The following is a 14723-nucleotide window of genomic DNA, read 5'->3' as shown; positions in this document are numbered from 1 at the left end:
ACCCCAATACTATATTCTCCTGGTCACCCCAGTACTGTATAGCTTATACCCCAATACCGTATTCCTCACCACTGCAATACTGTACTCTTGATCACCCCAATACTGTAGATTTTCCATCCCAATACTCTACCACTGATCACCCAGATACTGTATATCTCACCACCCCAAAACTGCATGCTAGACTACCCCAGTTCTGTATATCTTTTCACCCCAATATTGTACACCTAGCCTCCCCAGTGCCTGGTAGCTCACTGCGCTCTCTTAGCGTGCAACAGGATCTTCAATAAGAGCTCCATCCTTTCAAAATAAGTCTACCTGCGCTGGACTTCTTCTCCTTCAAAGTCCAGTCAGATGCCCTGGACCACAAGCTGTGCCAGAGTCCTGAAGGCAGGTACGCAGCTGATAACACAGCTTCTGCAGCCAATGTCTAATTGAATCAGCCCCTATTCATTTTGTGCAATGTGTGGTTTAATTGCATTACAGGCCAGGTCAGGAAGGCTGGTTCCCAGAAAGTGGTATTGGAGGCTGTTGACACTGGGCAGAGATTGTGTGCAGTTCGGTTGTTATAGTGATAACTGCATTATAGTGCATCTGGCCAAGGTTACAGATTGAGGAGAGGCCTGGGGGATGTGTGGGTTGAGTGCGGAGGGCTTGCGGTGGGGGGAGAAAGAAAAGCCAGGCTCACTGCAGAATCAAGAAGCGATGAAAAAGCTAGACATTCCAGCCTTTTTGAGCTGATTTGATTTGATGACACAGAGGAATATCAGGACTTTAATCGCGGTTCATAATCCTGACATGCACCAGCTTTCTCCCCTGCTGTCAGAGTGTCTGGTGCTTACAGGCTGATCATTGGCACCTCTTCACTATAAAGCACTTTTCATGGTTTCCACTTCTGCCTGCAAAGGGTCTGATTGAAATTTGCTGCAAAGTGATGGTTCTTGCATACTAAAAAGTACATTTACATGCCATTAGTTTGCATTCACTGAGGTGCGTCGTAAATTGGCAGGTTCTGGTTGAGGCAGTAACCCTTCGATGTATTTATTTTGTGAGAAAGCGGATCAATGGGAAACTGGGAATGAGCCGAGCAATTCTCCCAACAAGCCCAAAGTGCCAAAAACTGTCATATTCGAAATTAATGTGAAATTACAAGTACAGAAGTCACCAGCTAACATTTTTTTTACCATCACACTGAATTATCACACATTCTAGTTTTCAATGTGTTAAATGCAGAACATCTTGCTCAGTTATTTCTTTCCTTGCCTTTAAATTGAGCGGCTACCTTGATTTAACTTAGAGAGAAGTCCATGATTCTGAAGGAAGCTGCCGCAAACCTTGTAGAATAGGTTTCTGAATGAATGTGTTTCTGCCTTGAGAAGCATTTTTTAAAGTCATTTTCCAGAATCTTCACTAAAAATCTTGGCATGACAAGCTTTAGAAAGTTATTGTAAACTGATTGTCAAATTACATATTTTCTACAACTGGGATCTCCAGTCCTGGGCCTGGAGGGTTGGTATGTTTGTAGCACTGTGGTGTCTACAGTGGCTGTTAAATTGGTTCCATTAAGCAGGTAATGAGCTTATTAAGGCTATGAAGAGTTGGAATGAAAACCTGCAGAGGCATCAGACCTCCAGGACCAGGACAGGACACTCCTGCTGCAGACACACTGATCCTCCCTACAGGACCAGGACTGGACACTCCTGCTGCTACACACTGACCCTCCCTACAGGACCAGGACTGGACACTCCTGCTGCAGACACACTGACCCTTCCTACAGGACCGGGAATGGACACTCCTGCTGCAGACACACTGACCCTCCCTACAGGACCGGGACTGGACACTCCTGCTGCAGACACACTGACCCTCCCTACAGGACCGGGACTGGACACTCCTGCTGCTACACACTGACCCTCCCTACAGGACCAGGACTGGACACTCCTGCTGCAGACACACTGACCCTCCCTACAGGACCAGGACTGGAGACTCCTGCTGCAGACACACTGACCCTCCCTACAGGACCAGGACTGGACACTCCTGCTGCAGACACACTGACCCTCCAGGACTAGGATTGCTACCTCTGGTCTTTTTCCCTGCTCTCCTTCTTGCTGAGGATTTTACCGTATGGAGGCTTAGAGTTGGAAGTTTGAAAGCTTCTTTCTTCATTCAGGATATCTCAGAGAGGTAAACTGCTGATAGGAGGGAGAAGATGCCTGTGGAAGAGACTAATGTTGTAATAGGATCAGGCAGTTGTGTCTTAACATGCTGTGGTTACAATGCATGGAATCTCTTAGACAAATGTAAATGACAGCTGCCTTGACAACTGTCAAAATCTCTTCTGACAGCTGGGAAACAAATACGAAACTGCAGGAAACAGAATCAATCAACCTGCTTGCCTGTATGCAGCCTGCACAAATCCCTTCAAATGACAAATGTTCAGCAGAAAGGAGCACCTGAAATTCTAATAAATCAGATTGGTAATGGGAGCTGGGCTCTTACTGTTTATTTGAAATCCATGAGCTTGAAGTGTAATGAGAAAATGAGGATGATTAAATCGCACCTTTGCAAATTCGGCTCCTTTGTGACATAACAGTGGGCACGGAGATGCTTGTGCCATAATGCTGGTCTGTCTTATAGCAGATGTCAAAATCAATACACACAGGAGAAGGACCTCACTCTTTAATTTGAAGCTCATTAAGGCAGACAACCAGAAACCTGAGTGTATACTGTGCCTTTTATGTACACAGTTGCGGTCATTAGGAGGAGAAAAGAGGGAATGTGTGTTGTTTTAATTTCACGTTATTCAAAGACCACAATGGAAACACGCGCGCACATCCGTCAGGCGGGACGAGCCTCTTCTGGAGTGCGATTTCAGGCCCCGCAGCTGAAGCCTTCTGCTCTCAATGGGGCACTGGGTGTTCTCCCGTCTTTCATTTTGTGTGGGAATCAACCGGTCTCCAGCTCCCACATTGATGCTGCCACGTTCATGGCCACTCATTTTATTGTTATTTTGAGACCCATAAACCGATCATTAATTCTTTGTTCTGCGTGGGGAGCAGGGACTCCCCTGACCTTCACGATTGAGGAATAAACGCCCTTTCACAACCTCCTGCAGTGTGGACTTGAGATGAGTGAAATACGATACTGTTGGATGAGCTGTGGCTCTACTATTCTGTTCTCATAATAATGAATGATTCTGCTTCCAGACATCACGACAGGTACGCAAGTGTGCTTAGTGCGTGTTACGGCTGAGCTAACGATGAAGCTAGAGTCTGGACAGGAGCTGGGATTATGGTTGAGGTTAGTAGGATCATGTATCTGTCTTTTGGAACAACACTCATAAACAATCAGAAAAGCTGTGAAGGTGTTTTGCAGACCAAGACCAGTGTGGGTACAAATTACTTTTAAGAAGTAATCCAGTACAGTTACAAGTTACTTGTGAAAAGGACCCCATTTTTTAATTAAAAGGAAGTCTGGGGAAAATAATGCGTTCATTTTTAAAGCAATTTTTCATCCACAACATAGATCACTGTTACTGATCATGCTTTAAAATGACCCCCCGCCCACAGCATCTCATTCAGTTTGAAAAAGTAATCCCTTGCATAAGTGACTTATAATCACAATGGATTACTTTTTTAAAAGGACTCAGTAAAACTGAGTAGACCCCTCATAAAATCAGGCGACAGCCACACCCCCCTGCACAAAACCAGAGGGGCACCCAACTCTGGCCGCACGTCGGCTCGCCTGCAAGAGGGGGGTGCCCACTGCCCCCCACCTCTGTCTCCCCCATTGTCACCTGTTGCCCTCTGCGCACCTCCTCTTTCCTGCTCCCAGTGCCTGAATCTCTCAGCCATCCCAGATGCAGATTAATTAGCCTAGTAAATTAGAACAAGTCACCCAGCCCTTGTCATTTATGTGTGTATGTATTTATTTTTATTATTTATTTTATATTTATTTTGTATAATTTTCCGTCTATTCTGATGTCTGTTTTTGCTCGTCTTGGGCTGGCCTGCTGTAACACATCAATTTCCCTTCGGGATCAATAAGGTCTTATCTATCTATCTATTTACGGGGATTTTATTATGTCACAAACAGAGCAGGGCAGATAAATGGCTGGCTCGTGTGTTTGAATTTCATGCGAGTGCAGAGGGTGGGAAATATCAGGCAGTAAAATGAAACAACAGTGGGGCCATCATTTTTCCAGCCTAATTGATCTAATTTTATTCTACAAATTAATTGGCCGGAAAATGTCTAATTGCTCCAGTGCATATCATAAAAAGTGGGTCAGTACTCCTGGACAGCCCAAGGCCATGTTTCACCATCCAAGCTTTGCATGAAGTCAATGCTCTATGATTCTGGCTGCCGGCCCAGTCTTGCACTGACCTACAAAGAGATACATTTGTGGAATCAGTTTCCTTAAGGTTCATTTTTTATTTCATATGCAGCGGAGTCAATTTTCTCTCGCTGTCGCGGAGAAATAAATAATTCCCCGGCGGAGGAAGAGGGAGAAAGCTGGTTTTGGTCTGGGAACAAATGCTAATTTAATCAATCTGCTATAAATCTGACTGGATGCTGACTCATGCATGTCTGCTGCCCCGCGGGGACTTGAACAAAACCCTGTTCCCGCAATTTGTTACTTCCGAATTTAAAGCCCACTCTGCCCGCCAGCACTCAGCACAGCTCCCTCCCCGACGCACACACTCACACCTGCAGACTGGCAGTGCTTTCTGTGATCTGCAGGAGCGAGATGCTGAGACTGCGCCTCCGGAACAAAAGGATATTGTGCTCCATTCCCTTGATTTGCACTGAGCGAATTTCCCAGTGTGTGTGCGTACAGTACATGTGTGTTTGACATCCGTCTCAACATCATGAACAGACTTCACTGACTATCACGATTTCCTAATAGGCTGTTGACAATGCTAATGTTTTTAGTGCTTAAAAAAAACAAACAAGTTGGTGCTGTGGGTATGGGGAGCGACTCAGCCAGTACTGAGCAGAATAAAGTCTGGTAAAGCTGATCACAGGCTGTATAGGGGAGCCTTGCTTTCCCTTGCAGTAGTTTGTCTGCTATTGTCGTTATATGAAATCTGTTTGGAAAACCTCTCCGTCCTGTAGTGCAGATGCTATTATGTGTGATTCTTGGAAAAAAAATTCTGCACTTTGGTCCCAGAATCCTGTTTTTTTCCTGTTTCTTCCTTGTGGGACCCCAGTGCGGAGCTCCAAGATTTCTGCCCGAACAGAGCACAAAATCGACGGAGTTTGTAAACAGACCCTCAGCAGGAGGTCAGGCTCGAATCTCGCCCATGTCCACTCTGCTCACCTCCCGAACACAACTCTCTCACAACTCTCTCGCGCCCCTCCTCCACCCTGTCTCCACCCCTGCAGCGGCTCCCTGGCTCGTTCCTCAGGAAGAGAGGGGGGATCCTGTCAGTCTGGACAGGCAGGTGAGCTACTCCAAACATGCTCGCTACATGCCACCCCTGCAACCTCAATTAGAGTTCGATAGCACTGGTGATTATGGGATTCAGGTCCCAAATCAGTGTTTTTGTTTATCAGACAAGCTTCTGTGGAGGCAGTGGTTACCGAGACACAGGAGTCTTTCAAAAACAGAGCTTCAAAGGGGATCGTCTTATGACTTTCTGACATCAAATTTATACAATTTGAAGATTTCTCTTACTTTTTTCACACAAGGAAACTGTCATGGGACACTGTCCCACACGAAGACAAATATCGCACAGACACACTGCATAGTTTCTCTGTTCCACCTGAGTCCTTAGGTTCAAAACCCAAGTGAATAAACAGCTAAACTAAAGCTTTTCAGTAGAACGTCCTTCAGATCCTACTGATCCTCACTTTATCTGTAACCAGCATTAACCCTGACATAGCCTCAGGACTCCACTAGCACGGGTTACATAACCAGGATACACAGCATTGGTAGAATGAATACAGTAGTCATTGTAACCACTTTACTTTCTTTGACTCAAGAAGCAGATGAATTATGATCTTAGGGGTCAAAGCTAATGGTGTTGCTACTGTCTGCTGTCTGAGCTAGAGGGCTTTAAGCTGTTTGCTCTACATTCAGCAAATGGTTCCATCTGACAAATGTGTTATAGGCAAAAACGGCTCTGTCTGTATCAGTGAGTCCGAATGTCTGTTTGGATTAAATGGTGCTTATGAAGATGACATATTATGACAGGAAAGCACTAGCAGGAGTGATCACACCTCTTTTTCGAAAAGGGGAGGGTGGTCGTACTTCATCGGAGGCAAAGTGCTCTGGGGCTGTAAATAAGAGAGTGATGTCATGTCTGGCAATTGCTGATCCATCATACCCCTCTTCCCGGAGGCTCGTTCCAAAATAGGCCCCTCCGATGAGGCCCAGCCCCTCCGAGCTCAGACAGTACCGCCGCTGTCCCCGGCGCGCGGTGCAGTTACAGTCGGCCGCCGTCCCTGCAGGCCCGCAAAACCTGGGACCGGGGACGGCCGCAGTCAGCGGGCTTCCTGCACCGCCAGCCTCTCAACACCCGAAAGAGGGCTAAACTGAACAGATCAGCGGACGGGTGGTGGGGAAGTAGCTCAGTGGGTTCCAAATGCGTGGCAGCAAACTTGGCAACCCTGGGGTGTATGAACAACCATTTAGCACGGGTGTGGGTTTGCACAATTAATCATCCTCCAGCGTCTGAGGGCAGACACAAAGCACAAACACCCATCAGCCCTCCATTTGCGTGGAGCAGTGAGTTTCTGGGCTGATCTCATCCATAGCAGGGCAGCAGAAACTACAGGTGTCATCTGGGCACTAGCTGGTGGCATTTGCTTCGTGAGCAGGGGAGAAACCAGACCCAGAACACGGCCGTTTCCCACTAAACACGCCCACCTCTCTGGGGAAGTGGGGGCTGGCGCTTCTGAAGTCTAGGGCGCACTGCTGCACTTCCGCACTTCGTTTGAGGATGGGCTCCCTGGCTTCCTCCGGGGGAGGGAGAAACGTAGCTTTTATGATGGAGTGGGTTGAATTTTCAACGAGCTGCGACTGACAGCGCCGCCCGCCAGAAACTCGGGTCAGCAGATAACCGCTGCAGCGCTCATCACAAAACTGCCTCTTGGCAATTGTGTTCATCTCTGAGCTGAAATATTTAATAACGCCTCAGATCTGTCTTCCCCAGGCAGCGGCAGGCATCCACAGGGCGTTTATACACTCTTTTCACATGGCCCACACTGCCTCCCTCTGTTACATTGGCCAAACAGTATCTGGCCTAAGCAGGCGGGTTCCAGCTTAGGCAAAGGGAGAAGCCTTCACTCTGGGTTTGCTGTCTTCTATACTACACACAGTTACCCAGTGCTGAACCATGATGTGGATTCCACCCTGCAGATACGCAGAATACAATTGTTTGGGAAGAAAAACACTTAATAAAATCATGAATGGAGACCATTTGTAATTTGGAAATGATCGTTCTCAATGAGTTTATCCTTTCTCAGTTAATGGGAAATTAAGAAGGTTCATAGTGTACACTGTGCCGCTGGCCCTGTTTTTAAATCACTGTAAGGCTGGAACTGAAGACAGCGAATGCAATGAGGCAGGAGTACAGCAGATGTCTTTCAGGCATCTTATGCACAGCTGTCTTTCTGACTGGTCTGTGTCAGCTGATCAGATCAAAAGACTCAGGAAGAGCCACAGGTGGGAACTGGACCTTGCGGCATCAGAAACCACCACCCCCAACTTGTGTCACTCCGCTAAGAGCGGAGAAAATAATCCAGATCCCCGCTGAGGGCCGGATCGCGGGTTTGTCTTAACACAGACGCAGCTCCTGCGCGTCTGAAACACCACAGAAGCATTTTGTCTCACGGGAGGTGTGGGACGCCGACAGAAACACTCCAAAGAGCAGCAGTGTCAAAAACAGTAACGTTAGCTGTGAGCTGAGCCAGGCCTCTGAAACACATCTCAGTGGCCAAGCCAGGTGCAGTAAGAGGGGCACAAGTGAAGAATGTCCGTGCTGTGTCCTGTAGGCAGAATATGGCACTAATCTCACGGACAGACTCGCTGTCTCTGTCCAATTCTTCAGAACGGCCGAAGACAGTAATTGTCCTTCACATCTCATTTCAAGCAACAAATCATCTGACGTGCTTTGAGCATGCAAAAAGAATATGAAAAATAAAGCATGATGCCCTTGCGATAAATTGGCCAGACAAGACGTACTTACTCACCTCACATTTGCTTTGCAGGCAAGTAAGAGGTAACACAACACATGAGACATTTAGCACAACATGAACCCATTAACAAATAAGAAACATACAGGTATAAATCTGTCATTAGAGAGATGGGGGTTCCAAGGCAGGGGGTTTAGGGTTGGAGGGCAAATACTGCACGCATGTCTAACAATCAAATGTGAAGTTTGGTTTTCCAAAACCAAATATTAAACTAATCCATTCTCATGGAGCAGCCCGTGATGTGGTTATAAGATAGCAGCGCAGGGTCTTGAAACACCTCCTGATCGCAGAACGTCTACCGTCTTCAGGGTGATGACAAGCAACCAAACGACAAGTCATTGTTTCTGACCGAGCAGCCATCTCGCCTCCTGCCCTCACGGGCTCTCAGCGGCTGGCACCACCCCCTGCTGGAGCTGGGAAGGGGGACCTGCGAGGGATTTGGAGAGAAGAAGCTGGCAGCAGGCCCTGACTGACTGTGCCGAGTCATGCTGACATCAGCAGCCGGCGCAATGATTATATTATTGATGATCTGTTCCGGGTGCTGAGAGCACAGCCCTGCCAAGGGATCAGCAGGCCGGGGACGTGACCCGTCTTTCTCGTCAGCGTTGCCGCCTCCCGCCTGCAGGTTTCGGGACTCGCGACCACGACATCATCAGGAGAAGATCTCCTGCGATTTGTGCGTGATGCCCGGAGATGATGAGGCTGGGACAAATATCCCAGCAACCAGCGCAGACGGGCTCTGAGGAGCAGGCTGGGCCTCGGGACATGTCTTCACGTCTGCGCACAAACGCAGGGGCAGGAGAATAGCTGTCCGATGGGCCGGAGGCTCGGCTTGTTTCTCACCATGTCTCTCTGTTTTGATTTGTGTTTTATTATAGTAAACAACACGATGGCGGCATTCTTCACTTGTTACAGTATAACACACCAAACATTTTTTCCATCTGAAAGTGAATTCGAAGCCTGGAGGTGTTGGCTCTGGCCTTCTCGCCTTGCAGAATTATCCACAACATCTTCCGATCGCTAGCTTAGGAGAAGACAGCAGGGTGTGATTAGAGCATAGTGTCTCTGCCCAGTGTTTGCCAGTGAGTCCCCTTGTAGAGTCATCAAGCTCTGGTCATGGTTATGCTCTTAACAAGCAATGATACAGAGAAGAGAGGTTGTGTTACTCACTGTGTACACAAATCCAGCAGATAATCACACACCACTTCACGAGTGAGTCAGGTTCTGTGAATCTGTGTATTGCCTACACTCCCTAAGTAAAAAGAGAGCAGTCCCATTATTAGACCACACTCCCAGCGACAGGCTTAGATAGCGAGTGCACAGACCTATTTAAAGGACAGGGACTTTCCAGGAGGCTCGGGGAAGATCCTTCTGCAGCGTTTAAAGGGAAAAGTTAAATCACCAGAATTCCCTGCCCTCGTTCTTAAGGTAAACAGTTTCACTTCAATTGTGTGGTTCTGGGACATTCCATGTTACTTTCCCCTTTGTTTTATTATTGGAATTCCATCTTTAAGTATGAAGAATTGTTTTACTTTTCCTTTTGTTTTATTATGGGAATACCTTCCTAAGGACAAGGAATGGTTTTTCACTTTGAACTTTCAGAGGCCCTCTATTGCTTAAAAGGATGCCCATTAAATTCCTCTATCTAGGTCAGCAAACACGTTTTTGTGGTCCACCAGCTCTCCCATTTTTACCTGCCTGGGAATCTGTCTGAGCTATTAGTTATTTTAGCCCAGCCTCTCTATCAGAGAGACTGTTTGCTTCTGTACCTGTATACTGTAGCTTGAAATAGCTCTGCCACACAGGCCTATCTCTTACCCAGACCTGTCAGGTTCCAGCGTTTCCATGGAGACAGAGGATTGTCATGGCAACAGTAGCGGATGCGAAAGAGGAAAAAAAAAATTCAATGGGAAAGTCAGAGGATGGCAGTGTCTTTTCTCATTAAACGATAAAGAAACCGCAGCACCTTAATCTTGACTCCATGGCCGTTTTATCAGCAAGAAATCATTCTGCTTTCCTGGGAATAAATCACACAGTAGTGGCAGTCAATTTGGTAGTCTAATGTTGGTTGTCAATTAATACTGATGCCTGAACTCAATAAGATCTATCCCGAAATGGGTTCGGTAAATGATAACTTGCAAACAACTCCAGTCTTGTTGAATTTTTTTCTCTCTTCTCATTTCCTTTCAGAATAAACAAGGCGCCTCGATAAGCCGTTATCAAAGGGGACTAAATCGACTTCAGAATCCCGAATAAGTGACTTTAATCTCGTGAAACAGTGAAAAGGGGGAGTTTCTAGAACACGGCAAGCACAGTTCAAAAGGTGTCTCCAGCCTGTGGGGACGACCCGGCAGGAATAATGAAGAGGGGGCCATCAGTAATGTCTGTCGCTTCACAGTGAACACCACCTCCAGGCACCTAAGGGTGCAGCCTGTGTTACAAAGGAGGTGATAGAATTACCGTAGAATTATTACAAATGATATGCACATGGCTGTAGGTACAGTAAATGACACAGATACAGATATCATGTTTTGTTCAAATCAAAGCATGGTACTGTTAAATCCCAAAAGCACATTTAAAGCACAACAATGTTTTGTTGTCATAATCTCTTAATACATTGTGGGCCTGTATTATCTCAACATCAGTTGTGTATACTAAAATGTTTTTGCTAGGACCACCACTACATTCTATTCAAAATCCTAGAGTGTCTTTCAGATGCACAAAAATCAATCAAACGATGTTCTGTTTTCCTTGTGTTACAGGCCGCGCTCGCTTCATTTAGCCTCTTGTTAAAATGACATTGATCCAGGATTCGCCCGAGTGAATTTTATTTTTTTTTCTGATCACCATTAAAGTCTGCTAAAAAGGGAATTAAGCCTACCGAACTCATAAGGTCAGGTCCCACCCATGCCTAATATGTTAACGAGGTCAGGGGGAAGGTTAAGAAAACACAGGGCAGGTTTTATTAAGTTTAAAAACACGGAGCTACTGAAGGATGTTATTGCAGTGAGTAATGGCTTCTATAGAACTTTATGGTGCTTGGGCTATTAGCAAGATTAGCTTCAGGGCAGCAGCGTTTTTTCTAGGCATACAGGCGTATATTTTGGCTGCAAAAAAATGATACGAGTGCGAATGTGTAACATTAGTCAACTTGTCATTGATCACATTGGTTCATTCACATATCTCTATTATATACTGAAACGCTTTAGAAAAGTACCGTGTATTGTAGTCCCTGAATATTAATCATGCAATGCAAACTGACTAATGTGCTTCAGTGCAGTGTCATGAGAGGCTGTGAAATGCCTTTCTAAAAATTCACATTCCCGTTTTGCTCTCCTCATTGCTCAGGCAGTACAAAGTAATTAAATGCGTGACAACACCTGAGTGATAGGAATGGCGAGCTCGAGCTCGCACTTGCATAGGTGCAGTTTGCACGCTTTTTTTTTTCCAAGGTGCTGTTTGCACCTTGAAAGCATCCTAAACACAATTCAGTAAAGGCAAGAAAGAAAAAGATAAATCCAGCTCTGCAATCATTCAGCCTTCATTTTGATTTGTTCCATTAATACCCTGATGAAAATAAAAAGAGCCTTCACCAGATTAGTTTTCATTCAACTGTCTGTTTCTCAAAAAAAAAAACCCTTTTCAAAATGCCCTGCTTAATTGCCTTGTCTGTGGTTGGGTTTTTTTTTATGAAGGAGGTTTTCCATTCATGAACCATTCTTGTAGCAGAGTGATTGAATGAATAAATTCAATTGCGTCTATATTGCACCTCATTGGGGATTTATTTCAAAATAAGCTACATTGCTAATACCATTAATACCTGCGGCTTCCTGCTGTCTAATCAGGCATCGGAAACCAGTGATTTTTACCATGGAAACTGCCAGAGCTATATTGAAATGCTACGTGCCCTTCTAATCAAGTTTTTAATTAAAATAAAATAAGCATCCTGATTCAATTACACTTTTTTCTTTCCCCTGCAATGAGGGAAGTTGATTTAACGTCTTTTACGGACTCCACAGAGAGACGGGGACCAAGGGGCATGGGTGGAAATTAATTGTAGCGAGCTGAGGATGAGCAGAGATGGCACGTCTTCCTGCGCAGGTGTAAGGAGAGCTCAGCACACCCTGCCCAGGGATGCTGAGTCACTGAGAGAAGAAAGCAATGGTCCTGTAGGGGTGGCAGCATCATTGCCATACAGCACAAGACAGGCCCCAGCGGTCTCCTGCCGTTGTGCTCTGCATTAATGTCCGGCTCTCTTTTACCTCAGATGGAAATCTGTCCCACTCTTCTCTAGTGGCCAAGCCTGATCACTGTAAACCCTCACTTCAGACATGATCCCCTATCACTCCTATCTTCCTAGTCACCCTTGAAAAGGAGTCTTCTCCTGGGGATCCCACATGGTTCAAGGTGGAGGCAGGGGATCGATCTGGGAGGGCACTCAGCTCCAGCAGCCAGTGCATTGCTGTATTCATTGCAGCCGATCAATAACCAGTGCGTTCGTATAATGGCTCCCCACGTGGATGTGAGGTGCATGGACTGGGACTGGGTGTGTCTGGGCTGGGGTGCGAGCCTGTGTAGGGTTATGAGGCTTTTTATTGATTCAGACAAGGGCTTTGATCAGCAGTCAAGCATGCTCTTAACATGGAGGCTTCAGTGAGGGCTGATGGTAACAGTCTGTCATTTACAGTATTTGTTGGTGGGCCACAATGCTTTATTTCTTCAATGTTTTTAAAACACCAGCCAGTTCCCCTGACAGATAAGGGGCAGACATTTCTGATCCCGCACAGGTGGTGTTGGGTGTGCTTGTCAGCTCTTTAGATTTGCAATGCGGGGAATGTTCTTATTTGTTTTATGTCATACGACAAAGAACATTTAAAAACCTCCAGACCGGGGATCGGTGTTTTTCTGATCCCTGTATTTTCAGAAAATGGTCTTCCAGGTGACGTTTAACTGGATGCCAGGCACTGTGGATTGGTTCAGCTGGACACATTCGTGTTTTATGTTAATTGTGGTAGAAGACCAAGGTTTCCTCTCCCCGCCCTGATTACTCTGACCTTTCCGTCTGTGTCCTTTTACAGGATTGCCAGGACTCCCAGACATTCTTTAGATTCTGGGTTTAAAACTACAATCACACCTTCCACCAGCTCTTGGTAACAGACTAGTTTCTTCTTAGAGATTCTCCATTCGCTGCCAGATTTCAGCTCCACTCAGCTCTCCTACAGTTCCCTTTCCCCCCTGTCTCTCTCCCTCTCTCTCCCTCTCTCTCTCTCCCTCTCTCTCTCTCTCTCTCTCTCTCTCCCTTGAGCCTGAAGAAGGCTGAGGGGCTGAAACATTGCCTTTTTTCATTCTTTCTGCTTTTGGACATGGAAATTGACCTCTTCCTGTTCCTTTGCAGCCCAGTCCACTGGTGCAGCTCCTCTCGAACCCGTTCTCTCACGGACCAGCCTTATTCTAGCTGCACGAAAGCTGTCTGACTTGATACTGCCCTGCGTCGGGAAGCATCCCGGCAGAAGGTGCTCCGTCAGGCTCTGCGAGGAAAGAGCTGTCTAATGGGTCGTATTGATCAAAGGGCCAGATAACCTCCCCCAACCACTTACACCAGCAGCACAGTTGCAGCCTGGAAGAAAAAAAAATCAAAATATAAATAATTCGCTAGCACTCATCAGCTACATCTCCGAGCCTCTAAACAGAGTGCAATCTGCTCCCGCTTGTATCGGCTGGATCCCTGTCTGATCTGTGGGGTCAAATCAAATTGACTCACAATAGGGAACAGGGATGCAGCCCCTTAATTGCAGAGTGGATGGCCTGAAAAAGAATGTTAGTTTGATGACAAGGAAACAAACTGCACTTTGGCAGCTGCGCCGTCTTTTCCGCTATTTGGGTTTTGGAATTGTTCTCAGTCGCGAAGGCAGGTTTAGGATGTTTTGTGCTCGCTGGAGCAATACTGAAGTGCGGAGCCGAGATGTTCCAAATTGCACAGGCAGTGCCGTTCTGTGCGCAAGAGGATTCAGTTACATGGAAAATGCCTCTCCTCTACTTAAGCTGTCACTTTCAAATCACGGGCGGAAAGAGTCTTTAGTGGGGAGAGCAGCAGGGAGCCGCAGCGCACCTCCCCAGTGAATCCGGGGTCTCTGACTCCACAGCCAGCGCCGTGTTGGGCGTCCGGGGGAGGTCTGCGTCTGACTCTGCACTGCGAGCCCAGGAGGTGCTGAAATATCTCGTGGCCACGCCGCGTAACCAGCCACAAACGCACCCAACACGACTCCTTCTGAACGGCCTTCAGCTTCCTTGCAAACAAAGAAAAACCCTGCCCTTCTCCTTACTCAGAAAAAAATAAAGGATTTCTCAGTCGGTCTTCACCGATACTCACAGTATTGCACAAGGAATTTCAGTCCGGCAGTCATCACAGATCTCTAAATATATCCTAATGGATTTTTTTTTCCAGGAATCTTTGTGTGTGTATGTATGGGGGGGTGGGGGGTATTGAGAATAGGAAACATCTGGAAAGATGATGAGTTTGTTAAATGGCT

Source organism: Lepisosteus platostomus, chromosome 14, assembly GCF_059453375.1.
Source record: "Lepisosteus platostomus isolate fLepPlt1 chromosome 14, fLepPlt1.hap1, whole genome shotgun sequence".
In the NCBI taxonomy this organism is placed as follows: Eukaryota; Metazoa; Chordata; class Actinopteri; order Semionotiformes; family Lepisosteidae; genus Lepisosteus; species Lepisosteus platostomus.
The sequence above is the reverse complement of the archived record's forward strand: the minus strand, read 5'-3'. Positions refer to the sequence as shown.